This window comes from Rhipicephalus microplus, chromosome 4 (genome assembly GCF_043290135.1).
Source record: "Rhipicephalus microplus isolate Deutch F79 chromosome 4, USDA_Rmic, whole genome shotgun sequence".
NCBI lineage: Eukaryota > Metazoa > Arthropoda > Arachnida > Ixodida > Ixodidae > Rhipicephalus > Rhipicephalus microplus.
The window spans coordinates 10,105,429-10,121,586 of NC_134703.1; the positions used below are offsets into that span (position 1 = coordinate 10,105,429).

Sequence of the window (16,158 nt, forward strand, 5' to 3'; positions counted from 1 at the left end):
AAAACCCTGGACAACGTCTCTTGCAGCATCATAGTACAAATTCTTTTTGAGTGCTATTTCGTCGAAAAATAAAGTGCACACTCGGTCCCGTTCATTCCGAGCTTGAGTATTTGTTGCAATGGAAGAAAGGATTTTTGGAATTATGCCTGGAGTCATCTTTACATTAGCTAGCCACCTCTTTAATGAACGCCGGGAGGGCAAAGAAAAATATGGAATCGGTATGCTCGCGGACCTCGGAAGTTTAAGTGAAGAGCGAATTTCTTGAACCACACGGGAAACCGCTTGCCCTTGCGTTTGGGCCTCAAGCGAACATGTGCAGAAAGAAATTTAAAAACCTCCTCGGTGACGTGCGGTCGGATAACTCCAAGGGCCTTTGAAGTCGATGACGGTGCTTGGTGAGGCTGTCTCCGCAGTCTTTTGATAGTTTACCGCTGTGCTGCTACTTTGGCTTGCAGATGTTTAATGGTTTGCTTGTACTTCATTGATGGAGACATTGTCGCTGGCACACAGGAACGCACTGCAATAAACAAAAAAATGGATGTAAAAGCAAAGAACAACTAATCCCATACGAGCACTTTCCTCGCTCTTTCAGACCCAAGGTGCACAACTTTCTGTGGTGCAAAGTTTTCGATTCCACTACCTAAAAACAAACCATTCACAATGTTGACAATGCACAAAAAAATGAAAATCACTGAGAGCCCACCCTTACATTTTGTAAGTGCACACGTAGTGTCCTTTTGAGGATAGTTTCCTCAGAATGTCCTAAACATAAAATAGCACATTAAAAACAGCTGCAATAAAAGCATAGTCACGATTTTTTCTAGGGCACTCAGGCGTGGAGCTGTTGGCGGAGACGTCTTCTGGAGGGTCTTGTGAAGCTTGTTTAGTGCCTCGGACAGTGCTGTCGGAACAATCTTGCGAGCGGCCTGCGGAAGTCTCTATATCAATCCACTCTGTTGTTGAAGTGAACATACAACTTACCGGTCACACAAGTTCCTTTTGTGACAGCTGAACGACTGGTTAAGGTTTTCTCCGGCAAGACGAAGTCAGCAGAAATTCTTTCACCAGCTACAAGGGAGATGCCACCTGCAGATGTTTGGTCAACAGTCAATTTGGATAAAACAAAAAAGAAATCGCGACACTGAATGCACCCTGCTCATCAGGGCACCTCAATGTGTAGGAGCAGCATTTTGAAGCCTCTACCGCAGGTCCTGAATAAATGAAATTACGACAATGTCTCAGTAAAAGGCTTAAAATAACACAAACTGAAGCTCATCCGCACCTTTCAGTGCAGCTTCTGCAGCCATGTCACAGTCACTACTTGAAGCGACGCTCAGAGAACCTGCATATATGTGCAGTTGGTACAAGTTACAACGCTTGTAGCATGGGGAAACTTAAACAGCTCTTTCAAACGCATAAATTGGTCGAACGAGGAAGAAAAGAGAAGGCACCAACTAGGAAACAAGTAATTTGTGATTTTTGGAATTATCAACAGTGCAAGCTTTCACTGATGAAAGGTATACGTACATGTGCACTCAGGCTTGAAGATAACGTGAAATAGCCCCTTAAAGTCTTTCAAAACAAGGTGCGCAGGTCAAAAGCATCAAAAAAAAAAACGACAGAAATGTAAAGCTGCTGTTAGGAAAGTAATAGCCCACAATTCACAAAATTTAAGACTTTCCAAGTGTTACTTCTATAGTGAGGTTTCTCCATCGGCTACAAAGATCTTCGCGGTTAACTGTCGCCACTGATTCAATACAAGTGGCTGCTATTGCGCATATTTGAGTTTCAGTCAATCACTTACATGGTGCAGCTGGTTGCACACTGGGAACAGCCATTCTTGTAAGCCTTGTGGGCCCAGGGTCCATGAAACTTTGAGCAGTAAAATGGTCGCTACAAACCCTGTACGTTGCGTACAATAGGCTGGCCGGCTTACTAAGGAGATCATCGCGTCCAGCATACTGCATCCATGCTTTCATCCTGCATTGGCAATGAACTATCAGCTAAAAGGGGAATTGCTTGAATAGTGATTTTTTATTGTTACCCTCACTGGGCAAGTACGAACAGTAAGCCTAAAGACATGCAAACCACACAAAAGCTTTAACACACCTGCCGTCCCGTGGTATGCGGAAGAAACTCGTCCCAGGCTTCTTGTGGGTTCTGCCATTGTTGAAGCACCACGATACACAGCAGTAGCTGCCGTAGCTTGGACCGCCGGACGGCATGGCATCAGCGCGGTCTGAAAATGTTAGTAAGTGGATGCTTCGCTGTCAAATTACGAAAAAGATATGTGCACGTCATAAGTGTACCAGCAAACCCCTTGGAATGATTAGCTAACCGATGCACAATACAAAACCAGTGATACATCTCTGACCCATAAAACTCTGACTTACAAAGATAGACGTCAAGACCACGTACAAAGATCTTCAGAAGTTTCCAGGCCGCTAGCCCTTGTAATGCAATGGTATCGCGGCCTGGGAACATTAGATCACCTTCGGGCGTACGCAGTATCAGCAGTAATATGGGAAGAAAAATCGTAGTTGAAATTTGTGCGGTAAAATTATATTGGAAACGTCAAAAAAAATTTGTGGGCAGCTTGCACTAGTGGCACAAGGCTAGCGAAGAAACGAAGATAATGGCCACTTGGCTAGTCCAGATTTGCCTCCGGCACACCAAGAATTATTCGTGTTCCGAGCCTTCGGGAAACGCGTCGTGAAGCATGCGAGGCCCAGCGAACGCTTCTCAAAATTTTGCACCGAGCCACCGAGCCTATGACCTGGTGGTGGTGGTGGTAAAAAAAATTTATTTCAGAAAAACTCTACTAGAGAGTGCCGACGTGGCCCATCGGCGTGCTAGAGTGGCCAGACCCTATTCCGGGACGCCAGTGGAGCTGGAAGCTGCCCGTGCGCGCTCCACCAAGGAGCGTTGCGCAGCCAAGGTAGAGCAGCCGACCAGGTGCTCCTCCCAAGCCTCTCTAGTTTGGATAGGAAAAGGGGATGAGAAAGGGACGGGATTAACTGGGCACGATGCCACGACGTGATATGTGTCGGCGAGGACATGACAGGCCGAGCAGGTGCCATTGATTTCCGGCAAAAAGTGCCTGGCGACCGCTGGACTGATAAAGGTGTTAGTCTGCAGGCGGCGTAGCAGTCGTTCGTCCGCTTTCTCCAAACCGCGTGCGGGGTCCGGGTAGAGGCGGCGTGAAGCCCGGTAATAAGCCGAAATTTCGCGAAAGCGCGTCAGGTTGGTATTGCCAGATTCCGTCTCGGGACATGGAGGGGCAACGGCCCGGACAGGAGAAGCGCGGGCAGCGGCATTTGCCGCCTCGTTGCCGGGCAGGCCCGAGTGGCCTGGGGCCCAGACTATACGAATGGGATGAGGGTTAAAGCGCCCAGAGGCTGCCTGTAGTAGGCTAGCCGCCAGCGGGGCAATGGAACCCTGAAGGTACTGAGAACAGGCCGAGCGCGAGTCCGTCAGGATGGTGCGTGAGGCAGGGTGGGAGGCGGCCAAAGCTATGGCAAACTCTTCAGCGTGTGTTACTGTGTCTGCTCGAAAGGAGAGGCCATCTACGTGTTTGCCCTCTCTAATCACAGCAGCCGTGAAGTGACCCGAGGAGGAGGGACCCGAGACGTCTATGTAGAAAACACCAGGACGATCGGAGTGTCGCGTATGAAGGGCCGCGGCGCGTGCTAGTCTACGGCCAGGATGGAAGTCGGGGTTCATATTACGGGTAGAGGTTCCACCCATAGCTTTTGACGCCAGGGCTCTGGTACCGGCTGCAGAGGGTCTTGGTCAGATATCGGGTTAAGGCCAAGTCTGTGGAGAAGACGGCGCCCTGAAGGCGTCTGCGACAGTCGATTGATTTGGTTAACGCGATGAGTTTCGCGCATCTCTGCAAAGGTGTTGTGTACCCCCAGAGCCGCGAATCGGCTGTTGGAAGTTCCAATAGGTAGGTCCAGAGCGCGTTTGTATACTGAATGAAGAAGGACGTCCAGCTGGTGCTCGTGTCGACGACGCAGGCGAAGGTAAGGCAAGGCGTAGAGGACGCGACTGGTCACAAACGCGTGGGCCAATCGGAGGGACTGAGACCCGCGGAGGCCGCCGCGCTTGGTAGACACTCGCCGTATCATGCGGCTCATCTGCTCGCTGGTGCATCTGAGGCCTGCTATTGTGCCCTTTGGATCCAAGGACGATGTGAGGTGAAGGCCAAGAACCCGAATATTTTGCACTGACGGGACGGGCCCGGACGGAAGAAAAATTTGAGGCGGCGGTAGCGGAGAGACTGAAAGAATAGCCGATTTAGCTGGAGAGCACTCCAGGCCGCATGAACCAGCGTAGGTATCCACCAGAAGGGCAGCCTTTTGCAGGCGTTCTTCGATTTGCGCTAAGGAGCCGGTGTTGGTCCAGATTGTGATATCGTCCGCATATAGTGCGTGTTGTAATCCCTCGACCTCGCTTAGAAGAGAGGGGAGGTTCATCATCGCCAGGTTAAAAAGCAGAGGAGACAGGACTGCCCCTTGAGGTGTACCCCGCGTGCCTAATAAGTACGGGCCGTGTTCGGTAGAATTAAGGCTAATGAAGGCGGTGCGATGTGATAGAAAGACGCGAATGTAGTTGAAAGTCTTCTGCCCGCAGTATGTGGTAGACAGGTTATTGAGTATAGTGCTGTGTTTGACGTTGTCGAACGCCCCGCGGAGATCGAGAGCGAGCACGGCTTTATCGTTATGGCGCATAGTAGTCGGCCCTATGATATCGTGTTGAAGCTGGAGCAGGACGTCCTGCGCCGACATATGCGGGCGAAAGCCAAACATCGTGTCGGCAAAGGTCCTCCTGGCCTCCAAGTAGGCGGAAAGGCGTTCGCGAACCATGGTTTCCATGAGTTTGCCTGCGCCGGACGTAAGTGAGATGGGTCTCAGTGCCTCGATACTAACGGACTTTGCCGATTTGGGTATGTATGTCACGACCGATGTGGTCCATTCCGTTGGCAGCGGAGAGCCGTCCCATATCGAATTTATAAGGTGGAGTAGCGAGAGGTGTGCTTGGTCGGGAAGATTTGCCAGGAGCGACACTGTGATTCCGTCGCGTCCAGGGGCCGTGCCCCGTCGCATTTTTGTGAGTGCAAATCGTAAATCGGAAAGCGTGTATGGGGCGTCGAGGTCGTTGTTAGGGGCGCCGGAATACGTATATGCTGGGCCCGCGGGATCAATTGTGCGGCAGATGTAGCGGTCACAAAGTTCTTGCGCGAGTTGATCCGTAGTGCCCTGAAAGTCATGCAGAGCACGGTGGAGCTGGCGTTGCGTTTCTCCCCTGGTGGTGGAGGGATCAAGAAGGCTTCTAAAGAGTCGCCACGCACTCTTAGAGCTCAGCTCGTTTGCAGCCTTCGAACAGGTGTCTGCCCAGTTAGCATCGGAAAGTTGTGCAGAGTATGCGGCCGCCTCTGCAGTGAGCGCCTCAATGCGAGCGCGAAGTTTCCGATTAAGTTTGTTGCGTTTCCAGCGCCTTACGAGCCCGCGGGGAGCGTGCCAAAGATGTAGGAGGTGTGGATCGATTGCAGGAGTCAAATTAGAGGTTGCAAGGGTGCGAGTGTTCGCTTGTTTCAAATGGAGGGCCCACGCTGCATATTCGGTCGAGGAGAGGACTGCGGGAAATGGTTGCATTCTGAATTGAATCTAATCGGTGAGACGGGCTTGGCCCCAGTGTTGGCGCATTTTCTGCCGCGGTGTGAACGAAATGCGGAGTAAAAAGTGATCGCTGCCTAGGGTTTCGCCTAAATTTTCCCATGTAGCATCGTGGATGTGACGGGTGAGGGAGAGGGCGGGGCATGTGTCTCGCGTGACCGAGTTGCCGGAACGTGTGGGTTGTGTCGGATCGGCAAGAAACGTGAGGCTCAGCGAGGAAATGAGCTCCTTGAGCTCTCTGCCCCGGGCCTTCTCGTAGTGGTAACCCCAGTGAGGGCTGGGGGCATTAAAGTCCCCGACAATCACCAGTGGTTGTCGGGCCGCTATACGCAGCGCCCGATGGAAGAGATGCGCAAACGAAGCCCTCGCAAGGCGAGGGGGACAGTACACGTTCAAGATATGTATTGATGGTTGGCCCCTCCGCTGAGACAGCACTGATATCATGCAGTAGTCGTAAGGAAGATCCAGATCGAGGTCAATCTGTATCGCCGTGTAAGCTTTATGCACGAGCAGACATGTGGTGGTGCCGCCTACATAGGAGCAGTATCCAGAAAGGGATGGAGCAGGGCCAGATTCTTGGAGCGCCAAGACGGCCGGCTGAGAGCCAAGTGAGCTGAGGAAAAGGGAAAGATGTGAACGCTTTCGCCTGTTCCCGAAGCCTCCAGGGTTCCACTGTATGATCTCGAATTTAGACGCAATGTTTGAACGGGACGTACGATTGGTAGCCATCGTGATTGTCTTAGGTTTTATATTTGGCCCTCTATTTCCCGCTCGGAATCATCAGAGGCAGGGAGGGGCACAGAGGCCGGATTGTCCGACGGCGGGGTGGTGGTAGCCACCTTACGACGACGCCGTGGAGCTGCACTTTCACTGCTCACCGAGCAGGAGCGGGAACGCGATGCCTTGGGTTGAAACTGGGTGATTGCCCCGGCTTGAATAGCCTGGGTAACCTCTACTACTATGCGTTGGACAGAGAAGCTGGTGAGGAGGTGATTAATCGAAGCTTCGACGCGCTTAAAGCGTTCATCTATGCGCGGGGCGCGCTCCTCGCTAGGGAGGGTTCGGTAACGGGCAAGAGAACCTGAGGTGCCCCAGGAGCCTCAAGAGCTTCTGGAGTAGATGCGGCACCGGTTCTGAGTGCTGGAGTACACATGGCTGCTTGAACCGGCGGTTTAATGGAAGTGGACTTAGCGCAAGGACTAAGCTTGGGCGTAGCTGGCGTAGCCGCCTGGACAGAGGAGGCAATACCGGATGGCATTGCAGTACACTGTTGTTGGGGTTGAAGTCGCTTATTTATGAGTTCGAGTTGTTTAGTTAAGAGAGAATTTTGCTTTTGAAGTGCTGCAACTTGCTGGCGAAGGGCCGCAAGTTCGGGAGAAGGAGGATCGATAGAAGGGGGTGAGAGAGGCTTAGAAGCAGCATTCCCTGCCCAACTGCTCACCTGAGGTACCGCCGCTGGTGCTTCGAGCGGTGGGAATGCCCGAGTGTCGGCGTGGAGTGTTGGAGCCGACTGATGCAGGTTGGTGCCGCTGTCTGGCTGTGACGAACATGAGGTGGTTCCTCGAGGAGATGTTGAGGGCTTGGGGAGACGCTCTAGGTGCCGACCAGTGCGGACGCGCGAAGATCGGCTCCTGCTTTCAAGAATGCTTTCCTGTGGTATTCACGAATTTGTCGCTGAGTTTTTACTCTCATCGTGTGCCTAAGTTCTCAAGAGATCAGCAGATACCACCTTTGTGCCGGTGAGTGGACTTTTAAACCGTTTTTTGGGACATTTTTACACGGCAACGCCACCGGGGGATTTAGGCCTAACCAAGGAGGCGATTGTCGCCGATGCGCCGGCCCGGCGCCAACGCGACTCAACGCTCTGCGCGTTCCAGTATCTGCAACTGAGAATGGAATACCAAGTAGATGGAGAGGACATCTCTCCAGAGGATTGCACGGAAGAAATGGGTTAGAAGGAAGCCGAAACGAGACGCTCAAGGAATAAGCAAGCCGCGGTTAGCGTTCCTGCTGCCAAGGGTTCGATCGAAGCCGGCGTTGCGGGAGACGCTCGAGCCAGTCGTAGTAGGTATGACACCAAGCATACAATCGTGCGAGCTGGACGCATGCCGCCACTACCTAAGGACTTCAGCAAAATTGTGCTACGACCACGTGGAGGATTGAATATCTCGAGAATTGGCACTGGAGCCGTGGCAGACGCGATAGTACTGGCGGCCGGCGTCAAAGAGGAAGAGGCCATGCAGGACATCATCTGTTCCAACTTGCAGCAGAACATTATGGTGGCAAGCACTCCGGACCAAGACAGAGCTTCAAGATACCTCAAGGTCAAGCAAATTGACATTGGAGGCAAAGTTTTCGAGGTTAGCGCGTACGCCGCGGCACCCCACGACACTTGTAAAGGAGTGATTCGCGGGATCCCCGTAAGCGATACTCAGGACATTTTGACCCGAAAGATTGTGAACGCGAACAACCCGCTCGCGCTGCAGGCGAAGAGAATCAAGGACACCGGGACAATCATCATAGCGTTCGAAAGACACAAGGTGCCCAGATTCGTGAGATATGGACCTTCACTTTTGCAGTGCTCCCTTTACCGCAAGAACATCGATATTTGTTACGTCTGTGGAAAGCTGGGACATCGGTCTGACGTCTGTCCGAACCCAGCTGAAACAATCTTCAGAGGCTGCGAGATCAAGAACCCAGATAGCCTGCACCAGTGCAATCCAAGATGCAGGCTGTGCGACGGTCACCATCCCACGGCAGACAAGGAGTGCAAGAACAGGTTCTTAGTGCCATACGTCGTCAGACGCAGACGTTGGGAAAGATCGCGAGCAGCCGCAGAAGCCCGGGACGCATCAATCACATCGAGTCCAGACATCAATGACAAGCAGCTTATTCCAGCCTACGGGACCCAGAGCATCCCGACTACACAAGAACAGGAAAGGCGGCCCCACTCCAGGGGGAGGTCGCGTTCCAGAAGAGGTTTTAGACCCAAGGCCCGCTCCCAATCACGGGGGCGCTCGAGTTCTCAAGGTCACCATCAGGGTCGGGATCAGCCTGGGCGGCACCCGAATGGCCAGCTGCCTGGCGTTCAGTTCGAGATCCCGGCTTCACACACGGGGAGGACGCCTGCAGTTACTTCGAAAGGCAGCTGGGCTGAGCGAGTGCGCAACGGCGGGGCAGAGGTGATGACAGGTAAGCTGCCAGAGCATGATAGAATTGCACAGCTAGAGCAAGAAAACGCGAGACTTACAAAATCGAATGAGAGGCTATCAGCTGAGTTAAACGAAATAAAAATTCTTCTCACTAAGCTAACCAGCGCGCAGTCTTCACAGCCAATGCCTCAGCCAGTTGATGTCCCTGTGGCTGAAAACGTGGGGGACTCGAGAACCGCGAAAAAGAGGGCAGTCATGGCAGAACACGTGGAAGCCAACCAAACGACCATGTCAGATATGAAAGAGGTGTTTGACACGCTCAGCAAAGTAGTAGCCAATCTTAGCGAGCAGATGGGTAGGCTACAATCAAGCGTGGCGGCACTGGAAGAGCATATGACTTTGCGCATTACAAAGCTCGAAGCAGATCTGCACAACACAGCAAGGCCTCCTCATGCCCCAAGCTCACCCCTTCGGCCACCAATACTAGTGGTACCAAACCTGTCGACAGGTGCAGCATCAGGCTCTGGCCGCCCATGTAATAACCATGATGGCAGCGCTACGTGAAGCATTTCGTATCTGGCAATGGAACTGTAGAGGTTACCTTAAAAAGAAGGCAACCCTGCAGCAGTATATCAGGAGCAGCGAAGAAAAGCCTCATATTATATTATTACAAGAGACCCTTTCACCGCAAGCAACGTTGCCTGGATTCCGGCCTGTAATAGGGGATATTGAAGGGAGGGGAGTCTGCACCTTCGTATGCAACAAACTAACGCACGTAACCCACGACCTCAAGATAGAAGCAGGCCGGTTGGAACACGTCTTGGTAGAGATCGTGCCGGGTACCAGCAACCGTCAGAGCATTTTCATTCTGAATATATACAGCAGTCCAAAGGAACAAAAGCAAGGGTTCAAGACGGTTCTAAAGAAAGCTGTTAATATTGCCGGGGAATGTCCACTCGTCATAGCAGGTGATTTCAACGCCCCTCATCATACATGGGGTTACAAGTACAACACTGGGAAAGGAAATCGACTTTGGCAAAGTGCCAGTGAACTTGATCTTACCCTAATCACAGACCCCAGCCTACCAACAAGGCTTGGTACATCTTGCTGCAGGGATTCCACCCCGGACCTTACATTTGTAAGGAACATCAAGAAGGCCCAGTGGATGAACCTTGCTGTAGACCTAGGGAGTGACCACTGCATTCTTGCCACTACCTTCTCCGTGGAGCGTAAAAAGCAGAGAGAATTTCACTTCACAGACTGGGATAAGTTCAGGAAGGTAAGGATGGAAAGGGAACAAGATGGCCACAGACAAGGCTTGGAGCAGTGGGTCAAACAGATTAAAGATGACATCAAATCCGTCTCCTCCACCATTACCACATATCTTCCGGTTGAAAGAATGGATAGTCGGCTCGCTCATCTTCTTGAGGCAAAGCAAGCACTACTGAACCGTTGGAAGGGTCAGCGCCTGAACCGAAGACTGAGGAAGAAGATAGCTGAGGTAAACAGATCAGTCGAGGAACATTGTCGCGCACTATCGAGGCAGCAATGGGACGAAATCTGCAACTCAGTCGATGGTCAGATGCGCAATGGCAAGACATGGAATATGTTAAAGCATCTCCTCAACGAAAACACCACCAAAACAAATCAAAAGCATGTTATCGCTCGAATTTTGCATAAAGAGATAGGGTGCACTACAGAACAGCAAGTTGTCCAGCAGCTCGTGCATAAGTACCTCCCAATCAAAAGAGGATTGGCACCACCAAGTAGACAGTACCAGGGCACGCCAAATCCAGGCATGAGGGCGACTTTAACATCGAGGAGATCAGAAGAGCCTTGCATGATCTCAACGGCAGGTCGGCCCCTGGCCCGGACGGTATATCAAACAAGGCCCTGCGTAACCTTGATGACGATTCAATTGAAACCCTGAGGGATATGATCAATTAAGCATGGAAAGAAGGCAGGGCGCCAGAGCAGTGGAAGCTGGCCACCACAATCCTTATTCCTAAGCCAGGAAAGCCCCCTAACTTGCACAACATGAGGCCAATATCCTTGACATCATGTATCGGCAAGGTCGCAGAACATGCCATACTGCACAGGATAAACAAGTACTTGGAAGATAACAACATATATACACACAATATGGTTGGATTCAGGGCAGGGCTATCCACACAAGATGCATTGAAGCTTATCAAACACCAGGTCATTGACAATGAAACCAGAGACGTGGGAGCCATTCTGTGCCTAGATCTAGAAAAAGCGTTTGACAACATTCACCACTCATTCATACTCGAAGCAATTTCCAAGCTTGGTCTAGGGAAAGCCTTCTATGACTACGTATGGTCCTTTCTTACAGATCGGAAAGCCGTGATGAAGATTGCAGATATCGAGACCGCAGCAATCGAACTAGAAGCAAGGGGCACGCCACAAGGGGCAGTGATTTCACCAATGCTGTTCAACATTGCCATGATTGGACTGTCAAAGAAATTATCGAGCATTGAAGGATTGAAGCACAGCATCTACGCAGATGACATTACCATCTGGTGCACAGGTGTAAGCGAGGGGCAGATTGAGAGCGCTCTGCAAGAGGCGATTGACACCGTAGAAGACTACCTTCGCCCTTCCGGGCTCAAGTGCTCCTCGAGTAAGTCAGAACTTTTGCTTTATCGGACTGCACGCCGGGGACCGAAGCCCAGGGGATGGAAGCCGTTAAACCAGATAGACATCCATCTCCGTACAAATCAAGGGGATGCCATCCAGAGGGTCGACTCCATCAAAGTCCTGGGAATGCTGATAGAGTCTACCGGCGGCAACAGCAAATCTATAGCCAAGTTAACTCGGAAAACAGACAGTGCGGTGCACCTCACACGCAGAGTGGCCAACAAAAGAAATGGGATCAAGGAAGACAACCTCATCAGGTTGATGCATGCGTTTGTTCTAAGTCACTTCACATACGAGGCAGCAATGCACAACTGGTCAAGAGCAGAGTCCGAGACACTGAATTTGCTCCTCAGGAAAGTTATCAAGAAGGTCCTGGGCCTACCCATACATACCAGCACCGAGCGTCTGCTTGAGCTTGGCATACACAACACGCTCGAAGAAATTGCAGAAGCCCAAGAGAGAGCACAGTTTGCAAGGTTATCTACTACAAGGTCGGGGAGAATGATCCTGCAGGAGCTGGGCCAACACCCAATAGCAATCAGACGCAATTACAATGATATCCCTGACAACATCAGGGAGACTATCACGGTATCTCCTATACCGAGAAACATGCATCCAGAACACAACGTCGGAAGAAGAGTAGCGAGGGCCAGGACTATACTTCGTCAAGTCTCAAACGAGGAACGAGGGGTCGTATTTGTTGACGCGGCTTCCTACGCCAATGGGAAAGCGTTTGTGGCAGTGGTAGTCGATGGGACTGGCCATGTCGTCAACTCAGCGACGGTCAGGACGAAAGACCCAATCATTGCGGAACAAGTGGCCATCGCCTTAGCACTCAAGTTGGATAACATTGAAGTCGTCTACAGCGATTCCATGGCAGCACTACGGGCGTTCGCCAAGGGGACGGTCTGTGAACAAACGCTGAAAATACTGCAAGGCAAGAACATAACACATCATCTTCTGAGTTGGTTCCCAGCTCACCTTGGACAAATCAACGATTCCCCTCCCAATCTCAACGAAGCAGCACACGAGGCGGCGCGAGAACTCTCCAACCGCGCCTCCCCGGGGATGCGTTCTACCGGTGAAGGGGATAACCGGGAAATTCTTACAACATATAACGAGCTCACTAAACATTTCTACCTGTCTAGAAGGATTTTCCCTCCACCTCACAAAAATCTAACCCGGCCCCAAGCACTTACATTAAGGCTTTTGCAAACGCGGATGTACCCTACTTTGAAAATGTTACACATCATGTACCCTGACCTATACCCAAGTAATCTTTGTCCACATTGTGGGGAAATAGCTTCATTAGAACACATGCTCTGGCAGTGCACCAAATTCGCTCATTTATCGCACATCACCTCTGCCAGATGCGAGGCGGCAATCCGCAGCTCGTCCTTGGCAGATCAGCTCTGGGCTGTCCACCAAGCCCGCGAGGCGGCTGAGGAGCTTGGCATCTCAGTCCCCACGTGGGAGCTGCCCGCAACACAGTGATCTGTGTTTTGGAGGACCAAATAAAAGTTTATCCAATCCAATCCAATGTTGAGGGCTTCCGGCGTTTCCTATATTTTGCTGTGCAGCCACTGGTCCCAGTCTCATGGGCGCCGTGGCAGAGGAGGCACTTGGGGTGGCAGTCATGGGTATTGAGACCTGCAGGTGCGGGGGTTCCACATTTGGCACCCTGCGTTGGAGCGGGGTGAGGACACTGAGGTGGTCGATGGCCGATGGTACCGCACTTGGTGCAAACAGGGACCCTTTTCTTGTAGGCGCGGATATACGTCGCCACGCAGTGGTAGAAGAGGAAGCGGGGTAACTTCGTGCCCTCGAAAGTCATCACCACCGCCACGGAATCTCCGAGTTCGCGGACCGCAAGGATAGTACCTCGAGGCCAATACAGTTCAGACTTTATCTTCTCCGGGCTTTCAGCAGGGTTTACGTTGATGACGCCCTTGCATGTATACCCTGGTGCCTTGGCGTGGCCTCGAACGGGCAGCTGCTGATCCCCCACTTGCAGCTGGAAGTCCCCGAGGAGTCGCTGTGCCATAGGCAAAATGGTGGTGCTACAGACCAAGATGTTCTGTTCCCAGATTGGCCACACTTGAATTTGCGTGGTAGTCCGGTCGCCGAGGTAGCTACGGATGGCGTCGCCTGCGCGATCGGCCGGGACAAATGTGCGTAGCTCGCAGGGAACGCGAGGTTTAACTACTACGATGTAGTCGTCGCGAGAGAGGCGAGGAGTCTGACGCGGACGCCACTTGCGTTGCTTCGCTGGCTGCGAGGACGGAGCAGAGGTAGGCACACTACCAGAGGGATGGCGCGCCGGCGTTCCTTGCAAGGCTGGGGAATGGCGGCCAGCTGTGGCGTCCCGTTGTTGTTTAGACGCAGACTTTGATTTGGCTTGCTTGCGTTGCCACAGTCCCACCATGTCGTCGAGGTATTCGTCTTCTGATGGCATAGTGTTTACGGAGGATGAAATCTCCATGGACAGTACTTGGCTTGAGGTAGGATCATAGCCCGTAACCACGTTGGCGGCCGCCATCGCCGGGCTGAGAGCCCTTAGCGAGGCGGCGTTGTAGTCGGGAGTGAAGGATGTTCCTCAAGTTGTCAAAACTGGACCCACCTGGACGAAAATGTTGTCTAGGCGAAGCGGACAATTTGGCGGTGACGATAAACCCAAGTTTCTGGGGTACCAGGGTGGATGTCCGCAGAAATAGCAGAAAATCTACGGAGGCGATGTGGAGTGCGTCCGTCACCATTGAGCGCTCGCAGCCCCCCCCCCCCCCCCCCTATGACCTAGCTGCCCAGCTATGCTCAGCGCACAGACGCTCGCGTTCGTGGCAGACGCAGCACGCGTCGCCTCGACTTGACGCCGTGCCGCCTTTGCTATACTGCATACGTTGCACAATGGTCCCGTCTAGCCGCCGCATAGAGCCGCAAACTTTCTTTTTAGCGAACCTTCCCGTCCTTACAAGCTTCAGAAAAAGGTTACAACTGCGTGAATGAGACGCCACGTAAAAAACAAACTCGCACACACGAAGCGCAACATGTGTGTGTGCATCTTTCTATGATTGTTGCATGGTGTCTTATTCGCGCAGGTGTAACCGTTTTCTGAAAAAATGACCCAACAAGCCCAACAACATGTCATTCAACAAGCTTCGCTTGAAAACGTGCCTCACCTGTTATCTCACGCACGAAAACGCCGACGCAGCCGACGTTGACGAAAGCGACGAAAGCTTCCCGCTGTCAGTCATGCACGGGCTTGTCGCTGGGTGGATGGTCTTTACGACAGTACGGCTGAAGAAAAATAATCGCGTAAGGCGTGTTGAATCAATTGTTTTTATGTATAAAGAACATACCAAATTTGGACGTATAATTATTATTTTGTAAAAACAATTCTGTTGCATTGATTATAACTGTTTTTTTTGCGCTTGCGCCCTCTGACGTTTGGTGAGAGCACTAGTTCGTTACGTAGTCGTGACGCACTTCCTGAGGCCAGGTTTCGCGGAGTGTCCTCTCCTGTCTTTTTCTTTCTCTATGGTAGTAGTGTGTAACCAGTCCTACATTTTGACCTCCAAGGTGGTGCCGGTGGGAGATTTCTTTTGTGCGTTGTTGAACAATAAAAAATTCGTAGCGTGCGCGTTAACTAAAAGCCGAATTCTCCTGTCTCTCATTTTTCCTTAGCAGCCATTGGCATGTACATTAAGCACTATCTGACAAGAAAGCGTTGCTACGTTATACTCGCTAGGCGTAACCTCCTTGGTTCTAGAAAGGTTTAGCGAGCGTTTGGCCGCAGTGCCATGCATACAGTGAACTAGTATATACCATGAACTCGAGGTGGCTAAAGGTGGGAAGTAGACACGAAGCGCAAGCCGTAACAAAGTGTGCGTGTGCCTCCTCTCGTTCAGTCCTTGGAATGCCCGCTGGATGGCGGTGCTTCTATGTCAGGAATATTTGATGAAAAGATGCGAGATGGTGGTACTTGGAGTGTTGAATAGACGGACGAACGGACACACAGAGAGATGCATGGACGAACGCCCAGATGGCTGCACGGACGGATGGACGCATGGACGGACGCAGGAGCGGATGCATGGACGAACGCAGGGACGGACGCGCAGATGGACGTGCGGACGCACGAACAGACGCACGCACGGACGGGCGGATGGATGCACGGACGGCCACACAGACCCACGCATGAACGGACGGAAGCAAGAACGAATGGACGGACGGATGCTTCGCCCTTCGCCCTACTCTCCATCATTCACTCCGTAGATATGCTGCCTTTTTCTTAAAGCGCACCACACGGACACTTCGCGTCATTTCGCCAGTGATGACAAAAAAAAAAAAAATGCACCCAAGTCACTGGTTTGCTCGTCGTTAGCGTGCGCTTTATGGTCGATTCAGTTCGCGCTGCGGAGAGAGAGGTCATGAGTTCGACTCCCGCTGACGGAACACCTTATTCGCAATATTTTAGCATATATTTTACGTCATATCCGCGATGGAAATAAGTCAGTACAGCCATGGTGAAGCCCGGCAGAAAACACTTTTGTGGTAATAAATTATTACCCTCCTGCGTGCATTGTTTTTTTTTCTCTTGATATTCATCTTTCTTCGGGGGTCTCTGTAGAATTAATAATAGGAGATAGTAGTAAGATCTTACTTTGACGTAT

The 16,158-nt window shown here is 51.7% G+C and overlaps 1 protein-coding gene and 1 long non-coding RNA gene across 2 annotated transcripts in view; both read right to left on the reverse strand.

Moving 5' to 3' along the window:
* LOC119171524 (atrial natriuretic peptide receptor 1-like) overlaps positions 1 to 16,158 on the reverse strand; it is a 642,832-nt gene that overhangs the window by 520,913 nt on the left and 105,761 nt on the right. The window lies entirely within an intron of this gene.
* LOC142814163 (uncharacterized) lies at positions 1,653 to 14,744 on the reverse strand. Its single transcript, XR_012894826.1, has 3 exons — positions 14,668 to 14,744; positions 2,110 to 2,239; positions 1,653 to 1,980 (listed from the first exon to the last, which is right to left on the reverse strand). It is a non-coding gene; the product is annotated as an uncharacterized LOC142814163 (long non-coding RNA).